At 41.0% G+C, this 14,833-nt stretch overlaps 1 protein-coding gene, 1 non-coding gene and 1 pseudogene across 2 annotated transcripts in view; 2 read left to right on the forward strand and 1 right to left on the reverse strand.

Moving 5' to 3' along the window:
* POLA1 (DNA polymerase alpha 1, catalytic subunit) overlaps positions 1–14,833 on the reverse strand; it is a 281,922-nt gene that overhangs the window by 9,702 nt on the left and 257,387 nt on the right. The window lies entirely within an intron of this gene.
* On the forward strand, positions 8,180–8,298 carry LOC111732629. The gene has a single exon (XR_002777635.1). It is a non-coding gene; the product is annotated as a 5S ribosomal RNA (ribosomal RNA).
* LOC111732635 lies at positions 10,268–10,385 on the forward strand (annotated as a pseudogene).

A 14,833-nucleotide genomic window follows, 5' to 3' on the forward strand; every position in this document is an offset into this window, starting at 1 on the left:
TTAAACTCTATGAAGCGATATGCTGCACTCTCTCTGGGATTAGTCCTTCCATTAAGCTAATGTGATTTTTGTCTCTTGAAAACCTAAACACTGTGGTGTATTCCATTCCAGGATATATCAGTGACATTCTTTAAGTAGGATTCTCCACTGGTTTCATCAGAATTCACCATATATCTTGAAACGTTAACTTGATGGTTTGGGTGATCACCAAGATGACCGCTGTCCCTCTTTGTCAACTCATCTCCTCCACCAAAGACTCCAGGGTTGTCCAGGGGAGGTAGTGAGTAGCTGCACTCCACCCTACTTAGCTCACCTGATCCTGGCATCCTTTCTCTACCACAACTAACATCAAGGCTTGAAGGAAACTGAGTGTCCCAAGGAAGGAACACTTTCCTAGAGAAAAGCTGTGAGACTTAGGCCAGGTGTACCCAACAGGTACCAGACCATGGCCTGTTGGGAACCGGGCCTCACGGCAGGAGGTGAGTGGCGGACCAGCAAGTGAAGCTTCATCTGCGTTTGCTGCCGCTCCCGAGCGCTAGCATCACCGCCTCAGCTCTACCTCAGATCATCAGGCGTTAGATTCTCATAGGAGCACTGGTCTCTGGTGCCAAAAAGGTTGGGGACCATTGACTTAGACCACTGATAAATACAAGCTGAATGGAATTTAAATTCTCCCTATAGAATTGAGCAAGACTTTGGGAAAGCTGACCTAAAAACTACTGAAGAAGGTTTTCTCTTGAAAGAGATGGTCCTTCTAGACTTCTTCCTCACAAGGACGGCCAAGCGCTGACCATCCTGGCTGACTCTCAAATGGGGGGCGTTATTTACTAGAAGCAAATACTCAAATATTTGGCATTTTGTGTTTTACTTCTTTCATTATTACATGGCAGCGGTTGGCAAACTCTGGCCTGAAAGCCAAATCTAGGTTGCCATTTGTTTCTGTCAGTAAAGTTTCATCGGAACATGGACATGCTCATTTGTTGCTGTATTGTGTATGGCTGTAATGGCGAAGCTCAGTAGCTGTGATGGAGACTGGTTCTCAACGCTGAAAATATTTACTATCTGACCGTTTATAGAAAAAGTTTGTCAGCTCCTCATCTAGAGAGAGTTAAAAACAGACATATCCTATTATTTCAACCTAACAACCACCTGGTAAGTTAAACAGAAGAGACACTATGCCCATGAGGAAATGGCGCAGGAGGCTTTTTGCGAGGCCATACATCTAAGTCTGTGCTCTTTCTTCTGAACTCTCTGTGTAGAGGGACACAAAGAGAAACCCTTATTTTCCTACCCCCGCCAGCCTGCACGATTTAGCTTTAAAAATGCACAAGCTCGCCTCAGCACTCTTCTGTAAGATTTTCCATCTTTGATCAAGGCAACTGAAAGTCTTTAGAATTTCAGCCGATGTTGATGCAGGATGCTAGAAATGAACATGTTCATTTTTTTTCCTCGTGTAAAATGTTGATGCTAGGGCATAAGTGGCAAAACTTATATATGTTTAAATTTGCTCTAATAAAAATCTGAACCCTTATTTCATGGAATGAGCACATCAGGGAATGTTCTATTTCACATTCCGGATTCTTCTCAAATAAATGTATAACCTTTGTGGTAAAACTTAGGAAAATTGTTTTTATCTGCTGCTTTAAAAAATGGCCTCTATCAAGGCATTCTTTTGAGAGAATCTGTTAGTAGCTAGAGAAACTCACCACCTCCATTTCTGTATGTTTAATATGCACATTTTTAGCTGCCAAGAAAGAACCCCTACACTGCCTTGCATTTTTACTATCATAATCCACAATGTATACTTTTTAATGCTGAGTCCAAAGCTAATTACAAAATGGGTCTTATTGATTTGCAAATTGTTGCTATCCATTTAAAGCTATGTCACATTTACGACTCAATGATTAAAAGGGAAAGCGGTGTGTTTCTTACACGGTACAATTCTTGATTAAGTCACTGAATTCTCTGAAGCCTCTGACCTTGTTAAGCAGCCTCTGGGCCCTCATTTCCCTCACTTTGCAGATGAAAGCGGGGAGTTCAGGGGGAAGCAGGTAGCAGAGGACACGAAAGAATGACAATGCCTAAGCCACAATTCCACAGGAAAGGCAAGTGGTGACGAGGGAAATCTAACTGCGGCCGTGCGGGGCAGTTTCCTTCCCATATTAAGACGGGACCGTTCACCCTGGAGAGCCTGCGATGGATTCATCGAGATGGCATTAGCGATCTGGGCTGGTGATGAATGCTGACTACATCATCATCAGGGCCTCTTCTTACACGCTTCAGTAAAACTTAAAATGCTTTTAAACTAGAAACCGGAAGAAAATATGGATGAGAAACGTGGTCGAATATAAGCCCAGGAAACCAATATAATACCTGGGCAAAAACTCTGGAATACCACAAGGCTGAGAACTTGCAGACTCTTAGTAAATACTGACCAGTAGGGCACTAACCTGTCTTCATCTCTACCACCAACTGACCATACCCCTCACTGGCGAATAACCTATGTTTGGGCTTCTCTCGACAAATTGGCATTTGTTCACTCAACAAATATTTACTGAGTGCCCACTGCACGTCGAGTACAATTTGGAATGAGGTAGAGGTAAAAGAAGGGATCAAAAAATAAATTAGTATGACTGCTATACTTCAGGAGCACAGTTTGGCATTTTAGATGGATAAAAACAAAACACAAAAAAGTAAATACACTATGATTCCATGAACCTACAGGAGAAGCATGAATTATTAACTCAGTCAACAAATATTTACTGAGCGCCTACTATGCGCCAGACGCCGTTCTAAGCCCTGGGGATACAGAACAAAAATGCCTGCCTTTATAAGACTTCGAGTCTGACGATATAATAAGATATGATTAACATAAAGAGAAAAATCCATTAGAGATAAACACTCTTTAGAAGAAAGGCAGTCCATAAAACGAAGTCGCTTTTATTATTACTACAGTACATCTAATAGATCACAGCTCAATTATTTTGAGCACATATTGTAGGTTATTTATGTACTTTTTAAAGTCTAAATAAATTGAGGAAATGGGGCAAGCTCGAAGTATAGTGTTACTGCCACCCTCAAAATAGCCCATCTATTGGCCTTGAATTTAAAAATGTGGCTCACTCCAAAATACATCGCATACAACACATACAGCTGTTATCTGTCCTATAGTCATAGTAGGAGTCCCTTTCATTCACAAGCAAAGCCAGTGGGGGGGGGGGGGATGGGACTCAAGATGGAGAGGATAAATTCCATTTGCGCTATTAAAAAAAAGTAGAACGGTGAACCCAGTGGTTGAAAAGTGAAGATGAAAAGAAGAAAACAGTAATCTTGCTATAGAAACCGGAGAATTATGTTCTTGCTCTCCCCCAATTTTTTTTTTTGCTTTCACACTGTACAAACTCTAGCACCCTGAACAACTCACTCTCCTGCTATTTCCAGCACTTTAAAGAAACTTTTCAACATTTCTGTTTGACACATTTTTTCAACAGGGAGGTGAAGACAATAAGTAAACAGGTAGTGAAGGGCTATTTAGAGAGCTGGTCAGTCACAGTAATAATAAAGGGGGAAAAAAACCCACCAGAACAGAACATCTATCCTATGTGCGGCAGCCAGAGACGGCACATGACCTCTGACAAACAGTTTTCAGAGTAATTTTAATGCTACTCTGGATTTAACTTGACTAACTGGTAGCAATTGAGCACATCTTTTTTTTTCCTCTCTTTTTTTTTTTTCCTGTGGCAGCAGTTATCTAAAATGCTACAATAACAGCATCAAAAGTAGAATGGTGGAAGATTGGTTTTCCATTGTGCTGCTGAACTGGCATAATGCCCACTTTAAAAGCAATTCGCTGCTCATCACTGAAATCTGGCAGACACGACACTAAATGCCTTGAGGGAAAAAAAAGGACTTGAGAAGGGGGAACCCACTCCAACCACCATGCAAAGGGGGGAAAAAAAGAGCGCCACAGATGATGAATCTGGGTAAGAAGAGAAAATTGCCAAATAAAAAGTTTAGCATAGCATGCAGACTCCCAACAGGCTGTACTTAATTTGCTAGAAGATTTTGTCTACGGGTCTGCATTAGTAATAGCAGAACAAAACAAAAGCAAAATATATATTTATGTCTGTCTATTGTTCTGATGAAGCAAAAACCTAGTGAGTTCCGTCAATCATTTGTCAAACATGTCTTCCCCGTTTTATTTACCACCAAATATAATGAGTAAATATGTGATAATAAAACTCTTCTTTTTACATGGACATATACAATTTTTCCTCCTGTTAAATACAGGTAATGATTTAGGAAGCTTTCAAAATGTCTTTTTACTGTCAATAAAACTAATTCTATTCCCATTTTCCTGTGGAAAAAAAAAGGCTTTACAAATGAAAATTCAAATTAAAATTCTGATTATAGTGTAGTGTGACAACACCTGTATTTATAATTTTACTGTCAGCTAGCTTGTAGTGTTTAACAATAGCTCAAAGTAGAAAAGTAATTGGAATTTGTCTGTAACATGCCAGATGACGGCATTGGGAGCTTTGCTACACTACAGCAAATTTGGTTTGATGGCAAAATAACCTCACCGAGATTTCTACACATCCAACGTTATCAGGGCTGGAGGGGAGCAGGTCTCCCAGGTATGGGCCCCTTTCCTGAATCTGGGGAATCGGAAGTTTGCATCTGACGAGTAAGACTGCTGTGAGCCTGGCCCGTCAACCTCCCCTGCAGCCGGGCAAACGGTGCAGACGCAACGTAGTTTCTAGAGTTAGTTACTCCAGAAAAACAAAGATCAGATAAATAAACCGCAACAGTGAAACCCTGTTGTTTCTAAAAACAGACCAATGACATCATTTAGCTAAGAACCTGACAGAAGCGGGTGGGATGGGGGATCCATCAGGTGACAACGGGAAGCATATCTGGGGTCTAAAAAGCACCCAGGTGGAGCAGGGCAGGACCTCGGTAACTGACAAGGAAGAGCGAGCATGCTTTCCGTTTCTCAAAGGCTGCACAGCCAGGAGTGCGCTAGAGATGTTTATTGTATTCGTTCATTTTCAATAACCACAGATAAATAATATAGGTACCCACACAGATGCCTAAGATTTGTTATTTATCAAAAGATTAAGAGAAAACTTACACATCCCACTTATACTTTTACTGAAGCAATATGGAGAAAAAATTATTTAAAGCAGTGTTCTGCTGTCAACTTGAATCTTTCAAAATTCATAAACACATGCTAATCTCCACACACAACTTGCCTTACTCTAGTCTACAAGTGAAAAGCCCATCTTTTTCATTATCTTAAAGATGAAAAAAAAGAAGCCACATACAAAAGAAAAACAGAATGACAGTGATGTTTTAGTTTACACTAGATATGGCAACACACACAAACTGTCAAAACTATGGAATGAAAAAAGCTGTTATCAAGCAACTGTCAAGAGAGTCCTCTGAGATTTGGAAATCTTGTGTTTATTGTAACTACTGCACATTACACAAAGAAAGAAACATCCCTCTCTTTGCTCTTGCTGCTAAATATCATGCAAGAGAACACAGGCTTCTCCCTTAGTATTTAATTTTTTTTCCCCCGTGTGTAATTCTGTGCTTGACAGAGCTGCTCCCCTCCTAGCTTTCCCACCGCATGGCCAAAGTTCAGAGAGAAACTCGAGGTTACATTAAACATTATTTCATTTCGAAAACCATCACCGCCTCATCTTGTGTTGTTAACTGGTTGTCTATCCGTAAGAGTGGAATCTGTTAACATCAAAATGCATAGTCTCCACCTGAGTGATTTTCCTGACTTAGAGAGTTCTACAAAGAGAAGCATATAGTTGAAAAGGCATAGACACTTACCATAAAATGATTTTAATTCGTGACTCTCTCTCTCTTTCCATCTCCCTATTAATGCACACGCAGAGAAACCGAAATCCCTAAAGGAAAATTACCATCTTCTAAGGGGGAGATGTGGGAAAATACAGGGTCCAAATCTCTTCCATGGTACATGGATATTAGTGCTTTTCAGGTCACCCCAACCCCCCCAGGCCCCGTCCCAAACTCAAGGGGCAAAATTTCCCTTGTAATCTAACCTGAATCAGTACATTTTATTATTCATGCTAAGATGGCCTTTTCATCTAAACACAGAGGCAGCATCGCTCTCTGTCTGATTCTGAATTCCTCCTCTGAGGCCTCATCACTAAGAGCACTAGCTGCCCCCTGAGTGATATAAGTGAAAGCATTCTTCAGGTGTTTCCACTTTTATTTTTCATCTTTCCTTTAGATGCAGAACACTCGCCTTCTGACATTCCTTAGGGTGGAGACAAACTGGACAGCAGAACCCTTATTATAAGTGTAATTGCCTGGATTCACATGAACCGTGGGTCAAATCAAATCACAAAATACATCACTGTAAAAAAATGTTAGCAACACATGGGCTGACATACAGAATAATAGTCATAACTCTTAACCAAAGAAATTCCACTGCATTTACTTTTGTACATCTTACTGGCATCCTTCCCTGTGTAGAGAGCTAATGAGAACATGGGGCCGTCACTGATGGACGTGTTGGCCATTTCGGTGAAAACAAGAAGTCAACGCGTCTTAGATGGATCATGGCTCTAAACAGATTATAATGGTCACCCAATGCTTAGAACATACTTATTTTAGGTTTCAGTGACCTGGTGTGACTCAGTCAGCAACAGAATAGGTCAAATTTTAACCTGAGGTAATTTAATGATGGTTTAACAGTGATGTCAGTTTTATAAAAATGAAGATGACTGCCTAGTAAAGAAAATCAAAATTCTTCTAAAGCTCTTATGTAATCTTTTATGATTTTAAAGTATCCCTCAATTATTAATAAAGGGAAAAAGAGGAATATTGACATGTTTCATCACTTGGATTCTCTCATACTATTAGGGTAAGTGGCCAATTTACATTCTTTTCATGCAAGGAAAATCAAGTTTTATGCTACTATCTTAATACCAACCAGCTCTTTGCTAATGAAATTTTATTTGAGGTAAACAGTTAAAAAAAATGTTTCCCCTTAGTCTAATGACATTGTGGCAAGTTTTACGCAGAAAGAAAGAGCTATAGGTTGGTGAAGTTTGACAACTGGTGCATTAAGGAAGTTTGGGGACAACCATAGCAAACTTGGGGACATCACTTTTAGTTACTCGCACAATTTCCAAACCATTAGCATTGTGCATATATAGTAGTTAAGTCTGAAATGTGCCCTAGAGCTATATGGTTTGGGTTCGCATCCTGACTCTGCCATCGACTTACTCTGTTACCTTGAACAGGTTTCTTAACCTCTCTGTACCTCCATTTCCTTGACTGTATGTAGGAATAACAGCAGCACCTTATTTCATAAGGTTGTTGTGGGAACTAAATAGGTTCAAACATGGAACGCACTTACAACAGTGGCTGGCACTCAGTGATCACTACATGTTAACTATTATTATTATTTCTATTTGCATACTTAGTATTGGTTTATAGTTTGAATTGTGGAGGCTCATGTAGAATCTAATCAAAAAGGAAAATAAAAGGCACGAAGAACTATCTCCTATCATATTTGACCTGGGTGGAATATGAACTAATGTGTGAATAAGGACCCCTGCAAATCTCCTGTATTCAGTAATTTGAGGACTTTGGATTTCGAGAACGTTCAAACGATAATACAGATTTAAGTGAACGTTTCTTTCTTAATTGTAATAAAGAACAAAGAAGGAAGCTTTGCTTACAAATACATTATTTTTTTTGAAATCCTAGAACGTAAATGCGGATAAAATCAAAATGCACAAAAAAGACTACAGTGAAAACTTTCAAATTTCTGGTTAAAGATGGTACACTAAATACATATATGTAGCTTTGTAAATTCCTATATCTCCACCAAAATTACAGTAAAGGATTTTTTTTTTTTAAGAGGCATAATAAACTCCCAGGAAGAGGGAAACAGAAGTGGAGGTGCCAAAGGCAAAAAGCTACAAAGCAGAAGGACAGGAGGTCATTTCCTTAACAGATCTTAGAAAGCTGGATTCTAAGCCGGCAGTGGGGAGAGCTGCGAAGGGACATGGTTTATCCCACAGAACTCCCAAGGGCTCACAAATCGGTGCCCCGAGGTATCTCTGGAAGAACAGGTGAAGGGTATCCTTAGAAGACTAGTTGAAATATGTTTCAGAAACGGACCCCAGTCTACGGCCATGCCACCCTGAACACGCCCGATCCCATCTGATCTCGGAAGCTAAGCAGGGTCGGTCCTGGTTAGTACCTAGATGGGAGACCACCTGGGAAGACCAGGTGCTGTAGCTGTAAAAGTAAACAAACAAACAAATAAATAATAAAAAGAAACGGACCCTAGACTGCCACCGCCCTCTGGCAGAAGGCCTGTTCTCTGGTGAGGGTCTTTGAAATGAGGCGGATACCAGGTACGCTGGGCCCATACTGGACACTGAGACCGGGAGTTCCCTTTCTCTTCGGATGCTGGCAGCTATGCTGATCCCCACCCCCCACTCCAGGGAGGAGACTGGAAAAGTCTCCTCTGGGAAATCTGACAAGCCCGATGAGAAAAGACCTCAAGTTACTGACAGATTATATTCATGAAACAAGAACACTTGGGCAAAAAGTTCTTAGAAATTAAAAGTATAATAGTAGAAAGAAAAAAACTTAATTGGGAATGATGAGGAGGTAATCAAAGAAGAAATTCAAGAAAATTTCCCAGAACTAGAGGGCTTGACTTTCCAGATGAAAAGGCCCCATCAAGCGTCCAGCACCATGAATGAAAACTGCATCCCCCAACACACCATCATGAATGCGTCCATAATTGGGTGCAAAGGAGATCCTACAAGTTTCTAAAAAGGAACAAGCAATTTAAGAAGGTCACATATAGAAAGGATTAGGAATCAGAAAGGCTTTCAAAATAGGCAGTAGAACAATGTTTCCAAAATTATAAAGGAAATTGAGTTCCAGCCTCGAATTCTATATCTAACTATCAATTAGGTACGAGGATGGATTAAGGACATTTTAAGATAAGCAAAGTCTCAAAAACTTCACCTGCCATGGACCGTTTCTCAGGAAACTACCGGAAGAGGTATTCTACCTCTCCCTAAAAGAGAAACAGTAAACAAAATACAGAATCTAAGACACGAGGACTCTGAAGTAAGTGATACGTAAAGGCAGTGCCCGGATGGAGGTAAGGGGCGATCTCCAGGAGAACAGCTGTGCATCAGGCCCTGAAAGCCATCAGCCCAAATACCAGATATGTTTGAATTGGACTAAGTGCAGGTTTAGATAACCAGGGGAAGGGCTGGGATGTATAAATACTGACTGCTGACCTGCCAGAATCGTGATATATCTGCCTTATGAGCACAGGGGGAGGGGCGGGAAAGGTGCATGTGTGTGTGGTGGGGGTGGGAGAGAGGTGCCAGATCCTCACCGTCCACTGTAAGAAATGACCGGATAATTCACTCTCTCTGCCTGCTGTTTCGAGATAAGGAGGCAAATACCAGCAACGGCAGCAGAATGAGTTACAAGCGGTTGCTTTTGAGGTCTTGGGAATGGGAACACGATAGGAAAAGGGACTGCTTTTTGTAACCAGCCATACCGAACTTTTGGTACTTGGAATATTTGGGAAGCTTCATTAACTTGTAATGAGAGGCAGGAAAACCCTGGTTATCTCGAACTCTCAGGGTAGCTGCGTTTGCTGAGAAGGCTGGAGTTGATGGCGTCAATTCTGGGAACTTTTAAAGAAAACCTTTCTAAAATAACATTACAGGATGCTGAACTCTTTCTTGAAAACTGAAGAGCGTGCATTATGAACACCGTTTGTCGTGAGGACCTGAAGTTGCGGCTGTGCACACAGAGGTGGGCAGGGTACGTGCTGACGACGGTGGGACTGGAACTTGTTTTCGTGGAACACTTCGCGATTTCAGCTTTTCTGGCTGTAACTTTCTAGGGCAGTGCTTCTTAAGGATTTTTGTACCAATTTTTATTTATTTTTCTTTTCAAAAACCTAAACAAAGACCCTAAGATTTACTAATATTTACTATTTGGGTGGACACTGCCCGTGCCTTGCTTGGTTTGGGTTTCACATTCTGTACGTGCGGCCATAATTTCAAGGTGTCCTTGTCTCTTACTCTTTCTGACCCTGTTCCTTTGGCAAGGGTTTGACAGAGGGGCCCTCACCGGCTGATCCACTTTCTCCACAGTGGGACATAATGAAATTTCCATTTCCACAGTTAAGTAGCTTTAACTAAATTAAACTACTTTAAACTAACCTCTCATCTATGGCCATGCCACCCAGAACAAGCCCGATCCCATCTGATCTCGGAACTAAGCAAGGTCAGGCCTGGTTAGTACTTGGATGGGAGACCACCTAGGAAGACCAGGTGCTGTAGGCATAAAAATTAAAAAAAAAAAAAAAAGGATTGTAAACTGACAAGGTCCTTACACTCTGTGAGGTCAACCAAGGGTTGCCTCGCCTAAAAAATAAAATAAAATAAAATAACCTCTCAAAATGGTCTTTTAAAAGATTCTTGGACAAAAGCTTAGATAGAAGATAATATACAAATATTTAAAAATACTGTTTCTCACCCTTATCTACTTAAGAATTGATCTTTTATATATATGTTCCACAGGATATATTACACAAGAGTACACCAGTGCTTTTGCAAATGACCTATATATCTTCGATTAAATATGTAAGTATCAGAGATTTCGGTAAAAACAAACAAACAAACAAACAAAACATGCTAGAGTACAAAATGAAAAAAGTTCAGAGAATATGTTCCTGGTGTAGAATCGCAAGGCATTCTGGTTCACCTTCTCTCCCCAGGGATGAATTCTGTCGCCAGTCCTCCTTGGTGCATGGGGGCGGGGGGACTGCCTGTTTTCTCATCCCTGACCAGACTATTCTAGCCTTCCCTTCGGCATCGTCCAACACTCTGCTACAAGCAGAAGAGAAATCATTCCGCCACCTCAGCGGAACTGAGAACCCTTCTTCTATTCAGGGTCCCTCTCTGCCATTTGATTACGGATTCTTATTGAAAGAGGAAACTATCTTAGTTATCATTTAGAACAAGGAAGGACTGGCAGACAGAGTCTCACTACATATTTAATGACAGTGATACAGGGCAAAGTTCGGTGAACCTGGAATCAAAGCGCTATATTGCTAGATGCTTGGAGAGGAAGAAATGCAGTCCACACAAAAAGAACTTACCAAGAAAATGGATTCTGCTTATGGCAGATATTTAACTTGATTATATATGCTAAATGTGACACTTTAACTTTTGTTAGTAATTTCGTTTTCAAATAGTAAAATCCAGTTTATTTAGAATGCATGCTGGGAACCAGGTATTTTGATTATCTCAACATGATGATTAATGGAAAGATAATAAAGGGCTGTCTGTTGACCACTTTTTAAATTGTTAATACGCCAGCATGTGTTAATAGCGAATTATATTCTATACAGTCTCTTTTACGAGTCAGAGTATTCCATCGTCCTTAACACCCACCAATGTAGCATAGTGAAAATTTCTCATTAGAACTTTCTGAATAATTGGATTTTTATATGAAATGAGATTACTAGTGCTAAGTCTAACTAAATGCACGATTTTGAATTAATGTGGGAGAGGAACTAAAAAACAGGAGAAAAGGTAAATATTAACAGGAGATAGGTAAAGGTACCGTTAAGGGTATTTAGCTGAGGATGAAGTTCAAATTGTTGAAGATTTTATCCTTCAGAGAGAGAAAGGCTGGGCACTGCCCCACTGAGTGGAGGAGCCCCAGAAGGATGCTTATGATCCAGGATGGAGCTTGGTGCAGAGGGGCTTGGCTAACCCACCGAAGACACAGCCGCTTGTATCCATATCAACAACACATTTGTAGCACAGAGCTGTTAATATTAACCCTCCAGAGTGTGACTCTTTCTCTGACACATACACTCACTCACTCTCTCTCTCTTTATCTATCTATCTATCTATCTATCTATCTATCTATCTAGATATATATGTAAATGTATATATAAATATATATATATTTATATTTGTGCAGAAAGTAAGGTTGAGAATTACATGAATAGCAAAATCCAGCTGCTTGGTACTGCAGCCCCTCAAGTCATCTGCACATGAATTTCTATCCAGATAGAAACACGCACGCACGCACGCGCGCACACACACACACACACACACGTATGAATGACTGATGCCCACTAAACCACTACGGTAACCCCAGGGAGGGAAGGGGGCGTGGGGCAGAGGATGTACACTCTTCTACTGTTTGGATCTTTTACCACAAAGTACATCCATGTAGCACTTGCAACTAAAACAAAGTTAAATATATATCTACTCTTCTTGGGTGAGAAAACAAAAGACAGATATTTGGTGAAGGTTCTTAAACCAGAGCACATCACCCTCCGTTACCACAGATTCAACCCAATCAAGCTGCTCTGCATGAAAACAAAAAATATCAAAGGTCACTCCATTAACTGTCACATTTAGAGTAACAAGAAAAGACCCACCTTTCTCTTTTTCTGGCACGAAAAAATTCAACACCAAAATGTTATTAAACCCAGTTAATATTATCAGTAAAAAATATGCTCTATTTCCCATTATTTGCGGAGTCCTATCCTTTTCTTTCTTACCAATTACATTCCCTATCATTTCCAAAATATACAAACTGTTTTCAATCAACAGATTTCTTTATTACAGCGTGCAGCATGCTTGTTACTGCCTCTTTTCTATATTGAATCCTTGATTGGACAAGCGTTTTGAATTTAACACGGACTATGATTGCACATATCAAACAAATTAAAGCTGCCAATCTCTTTTTGGAGACCATCCTTTATATACACTACCAGTGAGGAGCACCCTAAGTATATTTGCTTAGGAAAGATGGGGCAGGAGTGAAAAACCAACTGCCGTCCGACTTTGTCGTGTTATCTAGCTGCTCTTGCAAACATTCACTGGTTACTGCTGTCCCGTTAAAATGTATTCTGTAACTCTGATGTCAAAACCATCCAAGTAGTTTTTATAACATTAAGCATTCTTTGTAATCTTAAAAAAAAAAAAAAAAGGACTTGATAAACTTGAAAGGTATAAAAGTACAACAGGCTGATGAGGAGAGCGAGAAGGCACACTTGGAGTTCTCCGGTAAACCTGCTTTCGGCTGACAGGGGCAGGCTGGCAGCAGAGGTATTTCTATTTCCCTCTCTAGAAAATGAGAATATCCCCCAGAACAGTTGTCTGCTGAGGAACATGAAGAGATTTTTCCATCAAGTGGCACTGGAAAGAAACTATATTTTATTACTAGGCAAGCTTAGTACTCAATGTTTAAAGTCCAGTAAGTCCAACCAAAATGCTTTCAAACGCTTGAAGAAAGATGCAATCCTGTGGTTAAAGCAGAGTTACTAGTTCTTCAGATGAGAACTATGTGGAATAAGTACAATAATAAATTCTAGAACATTACCCAAGTTATTAAGACAGACGTCAGTTAGACATGACTAATTATCGAGCTTTCACCATCTTACAAGCTCCATGAGATAGTTTTAGCTCTCCTTATTTGAATTATCATCTGGAGGTGAGAATATCGAGGCAAGAGGACTCTTCTCTGATCCCTTTGTTTCTCCTAAGAACCAAGGCCTCCTCAGGAGAGGATTCCGGATTCAACCTTGGAAACTATGAAAGATGTTGCAAAACATACAGGGGGCGAAGGGAACGAAAACTTTCCTGGAACCGGCCTTCTTGCTTTCTTTAATGAAGGGGTTTAGTTGGGAAACGTCTTTCTTTTCCCCCCAAATTGTGCAAGTCAAGGCACTAATACTTCCATAGTACCGCTGACCCTTTGTGAGCTCAGCAACAGAACCTGGCCTCGTGACTTGCCAAGAACGAGACGATGGGAGCGGGGAGTGACGGTGCTGAGGAGGCAACAGTAGTTTAGTTCAGCCATTCACTCGTCAGCCATGCAGCGAGCATCCATCACCAGACACAGCGGGCTCAGTGCTTAGCAATACAAGGATGAAAACGACAGTAACCAGCCCTGGCCCCAGGGACCTCACGATTCAGTGGAAGGGAGGTGCGTGGGAAGAAGCAGATGTGACGAAATCTCCCAACTGCTGCATGAGGAGGTGAGAAGGCCAGAGAAAAGTTACATGGGAGGAACCATTTTGGAATTGGGGAAGCACGAGCAGAGCTGGAGTGAGATACTAAAGAGAACTCAGAATTTTAACTTTTGAAAGGAAACATATCGATCTTCCATTTACCAAGCCTGCCTTGATATCAGCGTCTGTTAATGTTTTCCAATGATGGGTAGGCTTTTAGTTTAAGTACGTTTGTTTCACACAATTCTAGTACTGACTGCTTCTGTACACAGAGTACACTGATACCAAAGCGTCTGATATCCAGGCAGATTGGTCAGTGGGAGCACGCCCCCTATGGAGAATTTTAGGACTTGAACCCTCCCGTCCCTAGAGCAACCTGATATGGGAGACACATTACCAAGTTAACCAGGTTCATTCAGTTACTCCGATCGATTCACTGATGGCCTTATCAGTGATTTTTGGTGGGGCGGGGGGTGAGGGGGGAAGGGAGGCTAATAGATGCTTCCAGCATACCAGCATAGGATTTAGAAGCAAAAAGGTCTGCTACCACCCTCACGGGACTCTCCCTGGGGCTCAGTATCTGCACGGGTGAAATCGCAAGAATGCCTCATAGAAGCAGCGCCAGGGGTAACTGAGATGCAATGCACGCAAAGGGCCCACACTGTGTCTGGCGCGGAGTAGGCCCTTGGTTGAGAGTGACTACGATGTTATGTTCATTGCCTAGGGTATTGATACTTTAACCACAGCCTTTTT

This window comes from Pteropus vampyrus, unplaced genomic scaffold (assembly GCF_000151845.1).
Source record: "Pteropus vampyrus isolate Shadow unplaced genomic scaffold, Pvam_2.0 Scaffold476, whole genome shotgun sequence".
Classification (NCBI taxonomy): Eukaryota; Metazoa; Chordata; class Mammalia; order Chiroptera; family Pteropodidae; genus Pteropus; species Pteropus vampyrus.